Below are 16,869 nucleotides of genomic sequence, written 5' to 3' on the forward strand. Positions count from 1 at the left end.
ATCAGGCTTAGTCGGAGGTCCTCGTCGGGGTTTTCCACGACCTCCGACGACCTCTCTGCACTCTCGCCCTCGTTGTCGTCGTCTCTGGCGACGTTTTCCCTGGCGAAGTCGGCTTCCTCACTATTATTTGGAGCGACCGATACCTCACCTGGCAGGGTTGTACCGCTGCTTGAAACATAGGCACTCCTGGCCCAATCGGGTTGTATCCTGCCTCCTCCGAGGTCATTACCCAGCACCATCTGTACATGCTCTAGGGGTAATTTAGGGGCTACAGCTACTATAGCTTTCTCGACTCCGCAGTCGGCAATCAGCTGCACTTCGTGAAGTGGCAACCCGTATTCCTCCCCCACACTGCGTATCCTCACCACTCCCACAGGTGAATCATTAAATTCCTTGGGGAGAATACTCCTGGTTACCATACTTATGTCAGCACCCGTATCTCGAAGAACGGCAACCTCCACAGGGTCTGACTTTCCAAACTTCACGTTGGCCCCGAAAACGAAGGGATGTTCACCCAACTTCATTTCCCAACAATTCACGTTGGGTCCACTATAATAAGGGGTGTGAACAAACACTCTCTCCTCTTCCAACATTAGTCCTATATTCCTTTGGTGCTCCTCACACTCGCGGGCATAATGTCCTCTCACACCACAGTTGAAGCATCGGCTGCCTCCCCTGGGCGGCCACTCGCCAGTCCCTCTGGTGGTACTACTTGCAGACGTTCCCTGGGTCCTCCTTGGACTCCCTGTCGTCGTGTTCGGGACTGCAGCACTTGTTCCCGAGCTAGGTCCACTGCTCACAGCTTGGGGCTTCCTTCCCACGTCTCTTGAGCTCTTGAACCGGGTTACTTCATCGGGCACGCTACTCTTGGGAGAGTCCCCACCCGTCCTCGCTCCTCCTGAACTCCCAAGGTTCCCTCCCGACCTGGGGTAAGGCGAGTGTCTGGGTGGCCCCCTCCCTCCTGAGATGTAGTGCCTCCTCCAGCATGTCGGCTCGGTCCGCTGCAGCCTTCAGGACCTTAATACCTGCTTCTCTCACCCTTACTCGCAACTCAGGATGGAGCACCGACATAAACTTCTCCATCACTATCAGTCGTTTGATATCATCCGCCGACTCCACTTCCTCCGCCTTCAACCATCGTAGGAATTTCCGTTCCATATCCCTGGCAGTCTCGGCGTAAGTCTTTCCCGACGCTCTCGTACACTCTCTGAACTGCTTCCGGTACATCTGCGGAGTCAGCCGGAATGAGTGGAGCACCGCATTCTTAATCGCGTCGTAACTAGTACACTCCTCTAGGTCCAGCATGTTATAGGCTTCCCGGGCCTCACCAGTCAACCTGCCCTGGACCAGAGCAGCCCAATCATCTTCCGGCCACTCCTTCAGAGTTTCTATCCGTTCAAAGTGTTCGAAGAACGCCTCAGCTTCTTGTGGTTCGAACGTAGGTAAGTCACGTTCCCTTACCTTGAGGTCATCTCGCCGTGCAGGTAGTGAGGGCAGACCACGCTCAACGCGACGCAATTCGACTTCTTTCTTCGCCTTTATCTCCTCCAGTCGCAGCCGTCTCTCTCCTTCTTCCCGCTGCAGCCGAGCTTCTCGCTCACGCTCCTCTCGCTGCAGCCGTGCTTCTCGCTCACGCTCCTCTCGCTGCAGCTCAGCTGCAAGTTCCTCTAGCTGCAGCTCAGCTGCACGTTCCTCTCGCTGCAGCTCAGCTGCACGTTCCTCTCGCTGCAGCTGCAGCCGTGCTTCTCTCTCCTCTCATCGCAGCTGGGCTTCCAGTTGCATCTTCATTATTTCCAGTTGCAGGCTCCTCTTACTACAGCTGGACCTTCCACTGCTCCCATGTTCACTGTGAATTCCCTCCACACTGGTAGGCGCTTGGGGTGGCTCTAGTCGGGACGGTTCACCTTGCGACGGCTCTCCTCGGGACGGCTCCTCTTGAGATGGCTCCTCTCCCGTCGCCTCCTCTCGAGCTCTGAGCTGTGCCATGATTTCTATCCTTCGCTCCGCTACCTTAGTCGTACTCAACCTGATCCCAAAGTGGATTGCCACTTGTTGGAGCTGGGCCTTGGTACATTCGTCCAAAATTCTCTCGTCCCTTGTGTCAATAAATTTCTTTACTTTGTCCTCCTCCATCTCTATATCATTGAGCATACTCGACAGCACAGACAAGTTAGTAGGCACTAATTTCACCGTTTCAGTCCCTTAGCTGGTTGAGTAACAGTACCACTGAATTCACTGGCCACACTGTATTAGTACCCTGGCAACACCTGTCTTGAAATTTGGGCCACACTGTAGCTTGATCCACGCCTCCTGGCGAAGTTTCCAGTTCTTGGCTACCGGGGCTCGAATCCTGGCAAGGTCGCCAGTTCTCTATCACGTGGGGGGGTGGGCCAGGGCTCTGCTAACACTTAGCTGCTAGGGGCTCAAAAGGCCCAAATACTCAGCCCCTCCGACTCCCTGGATTCACCGGAGTCTCCTTGGTCACACAAGAGAGGACCAACAATGCCCACCTCCGCAGGTCTTTGCTTCCACCACAAAAGGGGTGTCACTGATTCACCCTGGAAGCCCCTCAGTCCAACACGGGGAAACTGCTGTTAACAGTTCCGGCCTAGACCCATGGAGGAGTGAAGGAAGACTCAGGCTTACCTTATAACCATAACCTCCCTGAATCTTGCCTGCCAGACAAAAAGGTTGCAGGAACTCCTTTCCAGCCTGTCTTCTCTATCTTCTTCTTAACAAGGTCGCCAGCTGGGTTATTATATCTGCACCCCAGCAATGCAGTTCAGTGGGTGTATTATATATTGTTTGTAGCCAGAAGATTGCTACTCCCATAGATCTGCTACTAGACTATTGGCCCAGGGTACTCTCCCAGGAAGGTCTGTGTGGCTTTGCCTCCCTATAACCACTACGTTAATAGTTGCCACCATTCAGGCACTGATACTGATCGGATGGCTAAGGGTACACTTTTATGTAAGTCTGTGCTGTCTTTACCACTCTCCAGGAAATAAGAACTTCTATAGAGAACGTTGTGTTCCCTAGGTGGTACTATGATAACCTTTGTGTATGCTCATAGAGAAATATTATAAATGGAGGCACACTTAAACACAATGATAAAAGTGTGAATTTACTGATGCAAATTACATGATCACACATACAATCACAAGTAATACATGAATACGAAAATAAGGATAATAAGTCTGAAGATCGTCAGCCTCTTCTTCCACGACCTCCAACACTCCTTCAACTGGGCAGAAAGACAGGAGTCCCACACTCTCTCTCAGGAGGGCCTCTTCACCACGTCGGCGCCTCTTCTTCACTGTCCTGCCATCCATACACACTGTCCTCTCTGACGGTCCTGGACACAAGCTGCCTTGCAGCCTATTCTACTACTAAAGTATTAATGTCCTATTGCCACATACATAAGTAAATATTGTGGCCTAACTAGCCTACTCACACAAGGGGTAATGGGAGGGAAAATGATCTACCTTACATTCCTGGCTCACGACGCCTGTCCCTCGATGGTGTGAGGTTCCCATGCTTCCTTGGGTCGATCCTTGACGATCCAGGACGTTCCACAGGTCCTCAGGTGTCGTGGAGCCTTCGCGTCGTCGCCGTTCCAATCCCTGAGATTCAGCTACCCCAATCCTGGTTCATCGATGGGCGCTGAGCTAACTACTATTTTCCCACACTCGCCCCTTCCACAAGGCGTTGCTCCTTGTCCTAGGAACGGCGTCGTCCTTACAAAACCCTCAGTGGATGTGACCCGGTCACAGCTAGGCTTGCCCGCCACACCTTTTCAGGCCCTCAACGTCCAGCGTCGTCGCCGAATATTTTCCAAGTTTGGCACTCTTTCACTCAATAAACTTGGTTCCTTTTTGCTTCCCAGAAGCGCGGGGTCTCCAATACAGCAGATGGGCTGCAATAGCCAGCACTAATCCACTAAGAAAGGCTTGTAGAGCCTCAAATCCTTGAGAGCAGACCGAGGTGCGTCCTGTCGCTTCCAAGGTCGGGTCAACTCTGACGTTGGCGCCGCCCTGGGCACTCGGTGACGTCATGGCGGGCCCTGATTGGTCACCCGCGACCTAAGTCGGCCAATCCGCGATCGGCTAGTGTCCCTTCCAAAAGGTCATATCTGCCTTAGGGGATACTCTTTCATTTTATATCAGGGAGCCAATTTCCCCTTATTTACAACTTATAATGTAACTTCCTTCCTTTAACTGGCAGCCGGTCTGGTCGCCACACATGTCAATAGACTCCCTGAACCTCAGAGAATCAGTAGGGAGAGCTGATATGACTCTTTAAGCCGGCAAACGAAAGAAATAGGAGAGGGCACCGTAACATCACCGGATCCTGGTAGTTAAACCCAGAAGAACCTGAAGAGATCAGGGTAGTGAACTTCCAGATGTGGAAGGGAAGTTCTAAACGATTACTTGTAGGGAGTTGATAGAGTGTTTGGTTGTCATTAGCGTGCAAGATGCAGTGAATGGTGGGTGATTGTTTGCCATTTTTGTGCCGAGGAGTGTTTATACTGAAGTATAAAGTTACAGTCGTAGGCTGGATTACCTACAGACATATGTGTTCTAGGACTGATAGGGTGATGGATTGATCATTGTTGTGTATCAAGGAACATTTATACTGATATATATATATATATATATATATATATATATATATATATATATATATATATATGTCGTACCTAGTAGCCAGAACGCACTTGTCAGCCTACTATGCAAGGCCAAATTTGCCTAATAAGCCAAGTTTTCCTGAATTAATATATTTTCTCTAATTTTTTTCTTATGAAAAGATAAAGCTACCCGTTTCATTATGTATGAGGTCAATTTTTTTTTATTTTAGTTAAAATCAACGTAGATATTTGACCGAACCTAACCAACCCTACCTAACCTAACCTAACCTATCTTTATAGGTTAGGTTAGGTTAGGTAGCCGAAAAAGTTAGGTTAGGTTAGGTTAGGTAGGTTAGGTCGTCGAAAAACAATTAATTCATGAAAACTTGGCTTATTAGGCAAATCAGGCCTTGCATAGTAGGCCAAAAAGTGCGTTCTGGCTACTAGGTACGACATATATATATATATATATATATATATATATATATATATATATATATGTTATTGCATTCATACGCTGATTTTCCTTGTACTTGTTTATAGATATATATATTCTCTTGCTTTAAGTGCAACATTGTATTATAAGACTTGACTACTTGAGGAGGTTGGTAATATTAGGTGGTGAATCATGGTGAATCAGGAGATAGGATACCACTTGATAAGCGGATGATAGAGTTCTGATGGTGTCGGAGTGCAACCTGACTGAAATAGTATAGAGTGTAGGATTCATTATTATTATATGTGTCTATGTATTGTGTATGTGCTTTGTCCAGTAAATGTATTCAAATTTGCTGGTGCTTGCTCTTGTCCTAGTGAGGCTTGAAAGAAAGAAAGAAAGAAAGAAAGAAAGAAAGAAAGAAGGAAGGAAGGAAAGGAAGAAAGGAAGAAAGGAAGGAAGGAAGGAGCGCAAGAGAGAGAGAGAGAGAGTGAGAGAGAGAGAGAGAGAGAGAGAGAGAGAGAGAGAGAGAGAGAGAGAGAGAGAGAGAGAGAGAGAGAGAGAGAGAGAGAGAGAGAGAGAGAAAGAGAGAGAGAGAGAGAGAGAGAGAACGAACCAAGAACCACTGCTGTGGACAGGGTAAGACGGAAAACTAATAAGTCAAAGGGGATTGAGATCATATCACATAGGGAGAGTGTGGGGAGTCACAGCGGCTCGAGTGGGTGTGTGCACGTGACAACGAGGCTAAGTATTGGAGCCGCATCCCCTAAACGTGTGACGTTGAGCCCCTCTCCAAGAGCCAGAAGTGCCCAGTGTGATCTCCTTGTGAAGTATAAGCACTCTATCGAGGTGTGGGTTGGGTTGTCCAGAAAGAAGGATCATCAACGACGACACTACCACCAACCCACAATCTATAATAGAAACCAGAGCATGATGTTGCCTATGCTAAAATTACATTTCATTGTCAACTCATTACAACCCCTGCATTGGCCTAACCTGATTTTGATAAAGAGTGGGAGGTACACAGACACCAAATGCATAGCTATTGGCAGATGTTCAATACAACATGATAAAGAAAATCTCCACTATCCAAAGGCTTATTTCAATAGGAAGGTCAAGGGTGACCAGAGGTTAGTTATTCTGCCATGGATAGGGAGGCACTATTAGTTGTAGAGGCAGTTGAATATTTTGAACCATATCTATTCCAACGTCATTTTGTCATCTACACTGATCACAGGGCTCTAACACACATTTTTAAGAAAAGAACCGAATGCCACGCTGGTTCCATTAACAGTCTGCTCACTCACTCCAGGTACTTCACAAACCAAGAACGTCACATATAGTGCCAGACACCTTGAGCAAAAACATTGCTGCTATTAATGTAAATGTCAATATTGAAGGTATTTCTAGTGACAAGATGAGTGTTCCAGATGAACGAACCTAGGTGTAAAGAAATTATTTTGCATTTGAAAGGGGGGAAATATTCTTCCAAGAATCGTAAACTACCAGTACTGGACTTTGAATTATAGGAAGGAGTATTATGTATATAGCCAGAAAGTTCGGGCAGTGTTCTAGCTAGTTATAGCAGATGAACTATGATCATCAGGGTTGAAACTGGCACACGCTTCTAAGATTGCACGTCACCCAGGTATTTATAAAACTCATATGAAGGTAAAGTCTTATTTTCCAAGTACGTTAAAGGAAATCATTAAATTTGTAAAGACATTCTCCAATTGTCACAGGAAAAAAGGTATCCTTAAGGTACAAACCCACTACAGAATACCGGAAGCCTTTAGATCGAGTGGGAGCCGATTTCATTGATCTCCATGGTCATTCAGGCAATCTTTACATGTTGGTATTAGTGGATCATCTGCCCAGATTCACTACATTGATTTCATTATCTCAGAAGGATGATCATACTGTTGCAGATGCGTTCTTGCATAGGTTCGTAATTGTATTTGGGCCCCCTAAAGTTATAGTCTGACCGAGGTCAGGAATTCAATGGTAATATTTTATTTATGTCTGTTTTTTTTTTTTTTACACGAGAGAAAGCGAGGGGCTGTCTTGCTGCTGGTGGCGGACAGCTGGGTACCCCGTCCGGCCCATCACCTCCCTGCCTCCTTTCACATTACCACTAACGCCCTCGCATGCCACTTCTTTTCCGCTTCTCACGCCTTTCCTAACCAAACCTTAAAACATAATATACCCGGTCTCCTACGCATGTGTTGTCATGTGGGGGGATCGCTCCTGCTCTCAACATGCTGAACTATTACCCCACATATACTTTAACTTACTATACATGAACACCGGCTTAAAGCAGATTCAATTATGTTGAAATCATTCTATGGTTTAGATATGTTGATGAAATTTTGTGTACATGGCCTACAGATGTAAACACAGACGAATTTCTTGTTAAACTTAATGAACAAGTCACCTCTATAAAATTTACTATGGAGATTGAAATTGATAAATGTTTGCCATTCATAGATGTACTTATTCATACGGAAGATTTTTTACTCAAGTTTAGTGTCTAGGGGAAACCTTTGAATAATTTATCTTATGTTCATTATTTCTCAGGGCATAGACACAATGTGAAGAATAAGTTTTTCCTCTATGTATCTTAGGAGCTCTTTGGGTTTAGTCTAGAATTCTTAGATGAAGAGTTTAAGAATATTGATTCTATTGGTCTCAAGCTTTGTTATCCTCTGAGTTTTTTAGAAGTTTGCCATAATAAAGCACGTCGTACATATTGTACTAATATATGCAGTTCGCCCAAAGTTCGCAGAGAAAATTCACCCAAAGAATGTGCTATGTTTATCATATTTTTCTGGGTCTGAAAATATAGTCAAGGCTAAATATTTAAATATATATATATATATATATATATATATATATATATATATATATATATATATATATATATATATATATATATATATATATATATATGTCGTACCTAGTAGCCAGAACGCACTTCTCGGCCTTGCATAGTAGGCTGAGAAGTGCGTTCTGGCTACTAGGTACGACATATATATATATATATATATATATATATATATATATATATATATATATATATATATATATATATATATATATATATATATATATATATATATATATATATATATATATATATATATATATATATATATATATATATATATATATATATATATATATATATATATATATATGTCGTACCTAGTAGCCAGAACGCACTTCTCAGCCTAATATGCAAGGCCCAATTTGCCTAATAAGCCAAGTTTTCATGAATTAATTGTTTTTTGACTACCTAACCTACCTAACCTAACCTAACCTAAATTTTTCGGCTACCTAACCTAACCTAACCTATAAAGATAGGTTAGGTTAGGTTAGGTAGGGTTGGTTAGGTTCTGTCATATATCTACGTTAATTTTACCTCCAATAAAAAAAAATTGACCTCATACATTATGAAATGGATACCTTTACCATTTTATAAGAAAAAAATTGAGAAAATATATTAATTCAGGAAAACTTGGCTTATTAGGCAAATCGGGCCTTGCATAGTAGGCTGAGAATTGCGTTCTGGCTACTAGGTACGACATATATATATATGTATATATATATATGTCGTACCTAGTAGCCAGAACTCACTTCTCAGCCTACTATGCAAGGCCCGATTTGCCTAATAAGCCAAGTTTTCATGAATTAATGTTTTTTTGTCTACCTAACCTACCTAACCTAACCTAACCTAGCTTTTTTTGGCTACCTAACCTAACCTTACCTATATATATAGGTTAGGTTAGGTTAGGTAGGGTTGGTTAGGTTCGGTCATATATCTACGTTAATTTTAACTCCAATAAAAAAAAATTGACCTCATACATAGTGAAAAGGGTAGCTTTATCATTTCATAAGAAAAAAATTATAGTAAATACATTAATTCAGGAAAACTTGGCTTATTAGGCAAATCGGGCCTTGAATAGTAGGCTGAGAAGTGAGTTCTGGCTACTAGGTACGACATATATATATATATATATATATATATATATATATATATATATATATATATATATATATATATATATATATATATATATATATATATATATATATATACATGTATATATATATATATATATATATATATATATATATATATATATATATATATATATATATATATATATATATATATATATATATATATATATATATATATATTATTAAATATGACCGAAAAAGTAAGATTAATAATTCTAACACGAATTTTCTCAATCTTTCGTACAATACGCTTCACTGTTGGAGGTAAATCAAAAATCACTTCTCCAAAATTCATTTTTATTTCTAGTCTAGAAATAGACTAGAAATAAAAATGAATTTTGGAGAAGTGATTTTTGATTTACCTCCAACAGTGAAGCGTATTGTACGAAAGATTGAGAAAATTCGTGTTAGAATTATTAATCTTACTTTTTCGGTCATATTTAATAATATATGTCTACAGGAAAGACTGCTACCAAAATATACTAATATATATATATATATATATATATAACACAGGGTGTAACACCCCTGCCAGAATAGTGAGCTGATGCCATGCTCAGCGCCACAACATCAGACATATACAATATATATATATATATATATATATATATATATATATATATATATATATATATATATATATATATATATATATATATATATATATATATATATATATATATATATATATATATATATATAAAAAGTTTGTGAGGGTACCACCTCTGGTGCCAATGTGGGGACCCATAGCCTCGGAGAAGAAAATAAAAAGTATTCAGTGGAGACCTTGTGGTTACTCACTGAACACTAATATTATCTTCTCCTACCACCCCCATTCTTTTGTATGTACACATATATATTTACTTTATTTGAACTTTGTTACAAAAAAGGAGTTACATATGGGTTACAAAGATGGTTATCATAGGTTGTCGAGTTCCTCCAGCTCCTCAGATGGCGCGCAGGAACCCTGGATGCAGTGCGCATTTCCCCTCTGTATCGCCACACTGAGGGGCTGGAAAAGAAAGCTTGCAGCTCTTGGGTCCCTTGTTGCTTCAATGAGCCTAGAACCCAGTTCCTTCAAAAAAACTGGTAGCACTTTTACCCCAGGCGCCGAGTGTCTCAGAAGCAATGGGGACAAAATTGTAGTGGTGATCCAGTTCTCTATACTTGCGGGATTTGGCTGCTTCCCTGTGGGTGGCAGCGCCACCTGGTTGTGCAACACTGAGGTTAATGTAGGCGTTAGCCAGGGTTGATACGCACGTGTAGTCCCATACCAACTGCTTGCCATTCTTCCAGGGGTTCACTGTGATACCATCCGGGCGACCAATAAGAGCATCAGAGTTACGGGGCGTTAGGTAACGGGGTTCTCTTTCAGCTGGGCATCCAGCTGTGGTGAGGCTCCTCTTGATGATGTCGTTAACTTCATTGTGCCTCGAGTGCCATCCCCCTGTGCTTTGGCAGAGTAGGCCATGGTGGCCGTACCTGTCAGCCACCACCTCGCCGCAAATACACCTATATCTGGTGTGGATTGTGGCAGCAAGGCGGAGGGCCACAGCAATTCGGAGGGCGTGTGGTGTGAGACGCGTGCCAGTTGCCGACATTGGGGTTGCTAACAGGAAATCCCCTGCATGTGGTGCTGCTACTGCTGTGAGGCGAGCAATGTCGTGTTGTGTTGTTGCAGCACCCAGGCACTCTGCAGCAACTTGGTCTACAATGGGGCCATCCCTGCTGGATTGCCTGTGGGCTTTTGGGGATGGTGGTTGAGGTGATTGGCCTGCACGAGAGGCCCACTCTGTGGCACAGCGTGTAAAATTGGGATCATGTACACCTGCCAGCTGATGTAAGTGGGCAGGTAGAATTTCCTTCACAAGGTCGTCGGATGCTGATAAGGAGGACAGGAAGGCTGGAACAGCGATTTGCGTTGCTGTTCGAACTCCGAGGCCCCCAAGTCTTACGGGAAGAGAGGCTTGTTTCCACTGTAGGTCATCGAGAGAGAGGTTAAGGGCTTTTTCTAGCATTGATTTCAGTAACCGGTCATACTCCCTTAGTTTTTGGCTACTGTAAGATGGTGAACACCTTAGAAAGTAGGTTAACCTGGGGAGGAACAGACATCTGGTGATGAGGTAGAGTGCATCATGAGCATCAATATCCTCAATCCTCCCATCCATCCTCTTAAGGTCGGCGATTTTCTTATCAAAGACATCATCGATGGCTTTCAACCCCAGGGGAGCTCCTAGGAGTGTGCTGTCTTCAGGTTTAGTTTTATGGATATTTGGCAGAAGACCCTCTATTCTCTCTACGATGCCCTGGTTGGAACATATTATTTCACATTTAGAAGAGTTCAGGGTGAGGCCTAAAACTGCACCTTGCTCCTGGATTTTTCTGATGTCCTCCAGGAGGGAGTCTTGGGAACCAGCTAGGGTACCATCATCCAAGAACCAGATGTTAAGCTCGCTGGACAGGACGTCTGTGACTTGTTTGATGACTAAGCAGAAAAGGAGAGGAGCAAGGGGGTCACCCTGTTGGACGCCTTCTCGCGAGTCAATTTCATGTTCGCCAAAAAGTAGCTTAAGATCCATACTGTAGCATGAATGTACAAAAGGGTAGAGGGAAGGGAAATGACTATGAACCGCACGGAGTACAGCATCCCTCCGCACCAAATTGAAGGCATTTTTGAAATCTAGCTTGATAAGGGCCTTTTCGTCTGTGATGTTGGCGATGAAGGCTCGAGCTGAATGGGCTGCCGCCTCACACCCTTGTGGAATGCCAAACCCGAGCTGTTTTGGCTTCAGCATGTTAGCCGCTGCATCACTAACTGTTCTTGCAGCTGCCTTTGTGACGAGACGCCGGAGAGAATTGCCCACAGCTATTGGCCTGATCCCTCCATCCTTTTTCTTTAGAGCACAGAGAGATGCTCCAAAAAAGATAGATCTTATGGACGCTGGTATGTTGCCAGCTAGACATGTGTTGGTGAATCTGGTTAGTTCCACCAAGAGGTTCTTTGCAATGTCACCCAGTGCAGGGTTGATCATTTGCTTGAGGTGGTTGGGTTTTAGTCCTGTGAACCCACCTGCTGATCCTGTAGGGAAGGACATGGCTGCTTTATGGACCACAGATTCAGCCACCCAGAGAGGTTCTGCTCCGGTAGCCCCCACTTGTACAATGTCGTCCTCACGCGGAGCCCTGGGTGGGTGTTTCTCCCTTAGGGCTTGAGCTGTTGCGGCATCTCTGTCGGCAATTGAGTCCTCACTGGTGATGACTCGTATTGCGCCAATAGTGTTTCCTTCTTCTATTTTCTTGGTGACTGATGTTCTGATTTTTGATGTCTCGGATATGCCACTGTTGCTCTTCCTGCCGTGGGTGTTTCTCGCGCGAGTGGGAAGGCGCACCTGGTTGTCCTCCCTGGGAAAATCATTTATAGCTTTGATGACTGAGGCAGCTAAGGTTTTGTCTCTCCTTGCAGGGGTGGCTAGACATATGTTGCCAAACATTAGGAGGTTGTGCCATGCTTGGGTCGTTCCAGGAGAGTCGTTGACCTTTCTCAGGAGGGCAGATAATTTGGCTGCTGCATGGGGGCGGGCTGCTTTAGGGATGTGTTGCAAGGTTCTGGCCGATGTTGCTTTGATAGCTTCTAATAAATTTTCTGTGGGAATGAAGGTCTGGGAGGTGTTTTGCCTTACGGGCGGTGTGGGCTGTTGATTGGTTTTCTCCCTGGGAGGGCGCTCAGAACCCAAACACCTGACTCCGTTGTTGGAATGAATGCGCACATTATCGTCCCTCAACTGGATATAGCATACCCTGTCACACGTCTGACATCTACCCCAGCAAACATTTTCACGTTTTTAAAACATTCTAAAAACAACATTTCATTGTTTTCAGCACGTTTATAATTACGTTTTAAAAATGTTTTTTGAGAATTTTTATATATGACCTTAGAACGTAAATAAATAACATTTAAAAAAACCTTTTTATAATATTTTAATTACCTACAAAAAAAACGTTTAAGGTAAATCAGGGTATAATAATTTTTTAAATTATATCTGAAATAGAAAGGGAGAGAAAGAAAGAAGACATATCTGAGAAAGAAATGGACATCCTATATATGTACGTGTAAATTACAAATAAATAGGGTACAAAAAGATAATTAAAATATTATATTTATTTAAGATTGAGTAATACAATAAAATATATGTAATAGCTCGAAATATAGACTATATCTATAACAGAATATAAAAGTAAAAATCTAAAAATCTATAAAAATTTATATATGCAATATGTGAACACAATAGATTTTGTGATCAAGCAGCCTGTGATTCATGTCATGCTGAGATCAGTCTGACGTTACAAGCAGTTATTGTTACTTAAAACTAAAACAAGTAAAATTTCCCGAGTATACATATAACATTATAGTTTTTCTATGACTAAAAATAAAAATCTATAAATCAAAAGTTTAGGACTAATTAACTAAAAATAAAAATCTACAAGTGAATGTAAACACAGTCAAGTATAATATTCATGTAGAAAGAGAAAGAGAAGATTTCTTTCTTTCAGAGAAAGAAAGAGAAAAAGAAAGAGAAAGAAAACAAGAGAAAGAAAGAGAAAGAAAGAAAAAGAAAAAGAGAAAGAAAGAGAAAGAAAAAGAAAGATAGAAAGAAAAAAGAGAGAAAAAATATATATTATTCAAGAGAACTTGACAATTAAGCACCTTCAAACAATTCATGATCAAGCAGGCTGTGATTCATGGCATGCCGAGATCAGTCTGACGTCACAAGCAGTTATTGTTACTTAAAACTAAAACAAGTAAAATTTCCTGAGTATACACTATATACTATATAACACAACACTATAGTTTTTCTATGACTAAAAATACAAATTGTAAATCATTTATTCAAATGTTAGCACCATGCAAGAAGAGAGGAGACAGAACAAAATTAAGGCAAGGGGAGAGAAGACAGAATAGAAACAACAGAGAGGGGAGAGAGAAATGAGAGAACATTGAAGAGAAGGGGAAGAGAAAGACAAGATAAGAAAAAGATACAAGATAAAAACGACGCAAGTGAATTCCACAAATGTAAAAAGTAAAGGAAGAGAGAAGCTAGAAGAGACAGAAAACGAGAGGTGTTAGATGAGAGGAGGAAAGGAGAGATAAAAAGAGACAAGAAAAACAGGAGAGAAATGTAAAAGAAATTAAAAAAAAGGGACATTTGTGAGGAGAGAAAATAAAGAGACCAGAGAAGACCATATATCAAGAGTGTGAGGATAAACACTTAATTGTGAATTTTCTTAGTAGACATCCTCTGCCTCTTGTTGCCCCTCTTGTATACGAATCGTACTTGCAAGTTTTCCCTGAAAAGATATTAACAAAATTAATTAATATTTATTTGTTTATATAAATTACACACACACAAACTTATATATATATATATATATATATATATATATATATATATATATATATATATATATATATATATATATATATATATGTATATATATATATATATATATATATATATATATATATATATATATATATATATATATATATATATATATATATATATATATATATATATATATATATATATATATATATATATATGAGGGAAGGGGATGTTCCCTCCATGCTGGATATTATATTTACCAGGAAAGAGGAGAGATTTATCATTTAGTACCTCCCTCCCTTGGGTAAAAGTGACCATGTCTTTTTGGGACTAAAGTATGCAATGCATTATAATCTGGAAGAAAATGAGCTTGAAGCAGTTGAAAAACCTGATTTGTGGAGAGGTCATAATGGGGAACTCAGATATTTCCTTAAGGAATTTGACAGAAACACTTGCTGTTAGGATATGAAAACATCTTCGGACATTAGGACATCTTCAGAAGGAGTGGATTTACAGGTCGAGAACTGGACATAAATAGGCAGGAGAGAATGGTGGAGTGAGGCGAGGTACAATACGTGGACACTGCAGAGGGCCTATTGGCCCATCCGATGCAGCAACCACACACAGGCCCAAACATAGATTGGGAGATGGCTTCTTCAATAATGAATTGTAAAAGTACCTATAACAGAAACATAATTGGATCTGCTTTGATACAGATCACAGAAGAAAGTAAATTGAACATTAGCAGCGGTTTATATAACTTAGATCCATTTTTAATAGATCAATTAAAGGGCGATTTAAGTAGGATCATTGGAACACATTTGTCTCACTAATTCATTGTAAATATTTACTATTTTTATGCAATGATTATCCATGTTTGGGCCTGTGTGTGGTTCCTGCATCGGAAAAATTCTTGTTTCAATTTTCCTCCGTGGTCTGACACTGACTATCTATCTATCTATATATCTATCTATATATGTATATATCTATATATATATATATATATATATATATATATATATATATATATATATATATATATATATATATGTATATATATATATATGCCGTAACTAGTAGCCAGAACGCACTTCTCAGCCTAGATGTCTCAGGGTAATGGCTGAGAAGGCAGCAGCTCCTCCGCCACACGTCCGTCCCCTAGGCCTCTCCCTCTCCCTATATATATATATATATATATATTTATATATATATATATATATATACATATATATATATATATATATATATATATATATATATATATATATATATATATATATATATATATATATATATATATATGCGAACAAGCCTGAATGGTCTCCAGGACTATATGCAAATGAATGAATGACCATCCGTGATGGTCAAGTGGATTAAGGCGCCCTGTAGTTACCAGTTGCGTTGCTTCTGGGAGTATGGGTTCGAGTCACTTCTGGGGTGTGAGTTTTTATTCATATATATATATATATATATATATATATATATATATATATATATATATATATATATATATATATATATATATATATATATATATATATATATATATATATATATATATATATGTCGTACCTAGTAGCCGTAACGCACTTTTCGGCCTACTATTCAGGGCCCGATTTGCCTAATAAGCCAAGTTTTCATGAATTAATTGTTTTTCGCCTACCTAACCTACCTAACCTAACCTAACCTAACTTTTTCGGCTACCTAACCGAACCTAACCTATAAAGATAGGTTAGATTAGGTTAGGTAGGGTTGGTTAGGTTCGGTCATATATCTACGTTAATTTTAACTCCAATAAAAAAAAATTGACCTCGTACATAATGAAATGGGTAGCTTTATCATTTCATAAGAAAAAAATTAGAGAAAATATAATAATTCATGAAAACTTGGCTTATTAGGCAAATCGGGCATTGCATAGTAGGCTGAGAAGTGCGTTCTGGCTACTGGTACGACATATATATATATATATATATATATATATATATATATATATATATATATTATTAAATATGACCGAAAAAGTAAGATTAATAATTCTAACACGAATTTTCTCAATCTTTCGTACATTACGCTTCACTGTTGGAGGTAAATCAAAAATTCATTCTCCAAAATTCATTTTTATTTCTAGTCTGACGCGACACGGGCGCATTTCGTAAAACTTGTCACATTTTCAAAGACTTTAGTTCACAAATACACAACTGAATAGAACTTACGTATCTCCGAGTTTATATCTACATTTGAGTGAGGTGGGAGGGGTGATGTGGCATTAACACAAGACAGAACAAGAGGGGATATTAATAGGGTATTAAAAGTATCAACACAAGACAGAACACAAACAATGGGTATTGAATAGAAGTGTTTATAGAAAGCCTATTGGTCCATATTTCTTGATGCTTCTA

The sequence above is a fragment of the Procambarus clarkii genome, chromosome 12, assembly GCF_040958095.1.
Source record: "Procambarus clarkii isolate CNS0578487 chromosome 12, FALCON_Pclarkii_2.0, whole genome shotgun sequence".
NCBI lineage: Eukaryota > Metazoa > Arthropoda > Malacostraca > Decapoda > Cambaridae > Procambarus > Procambarus clarkii.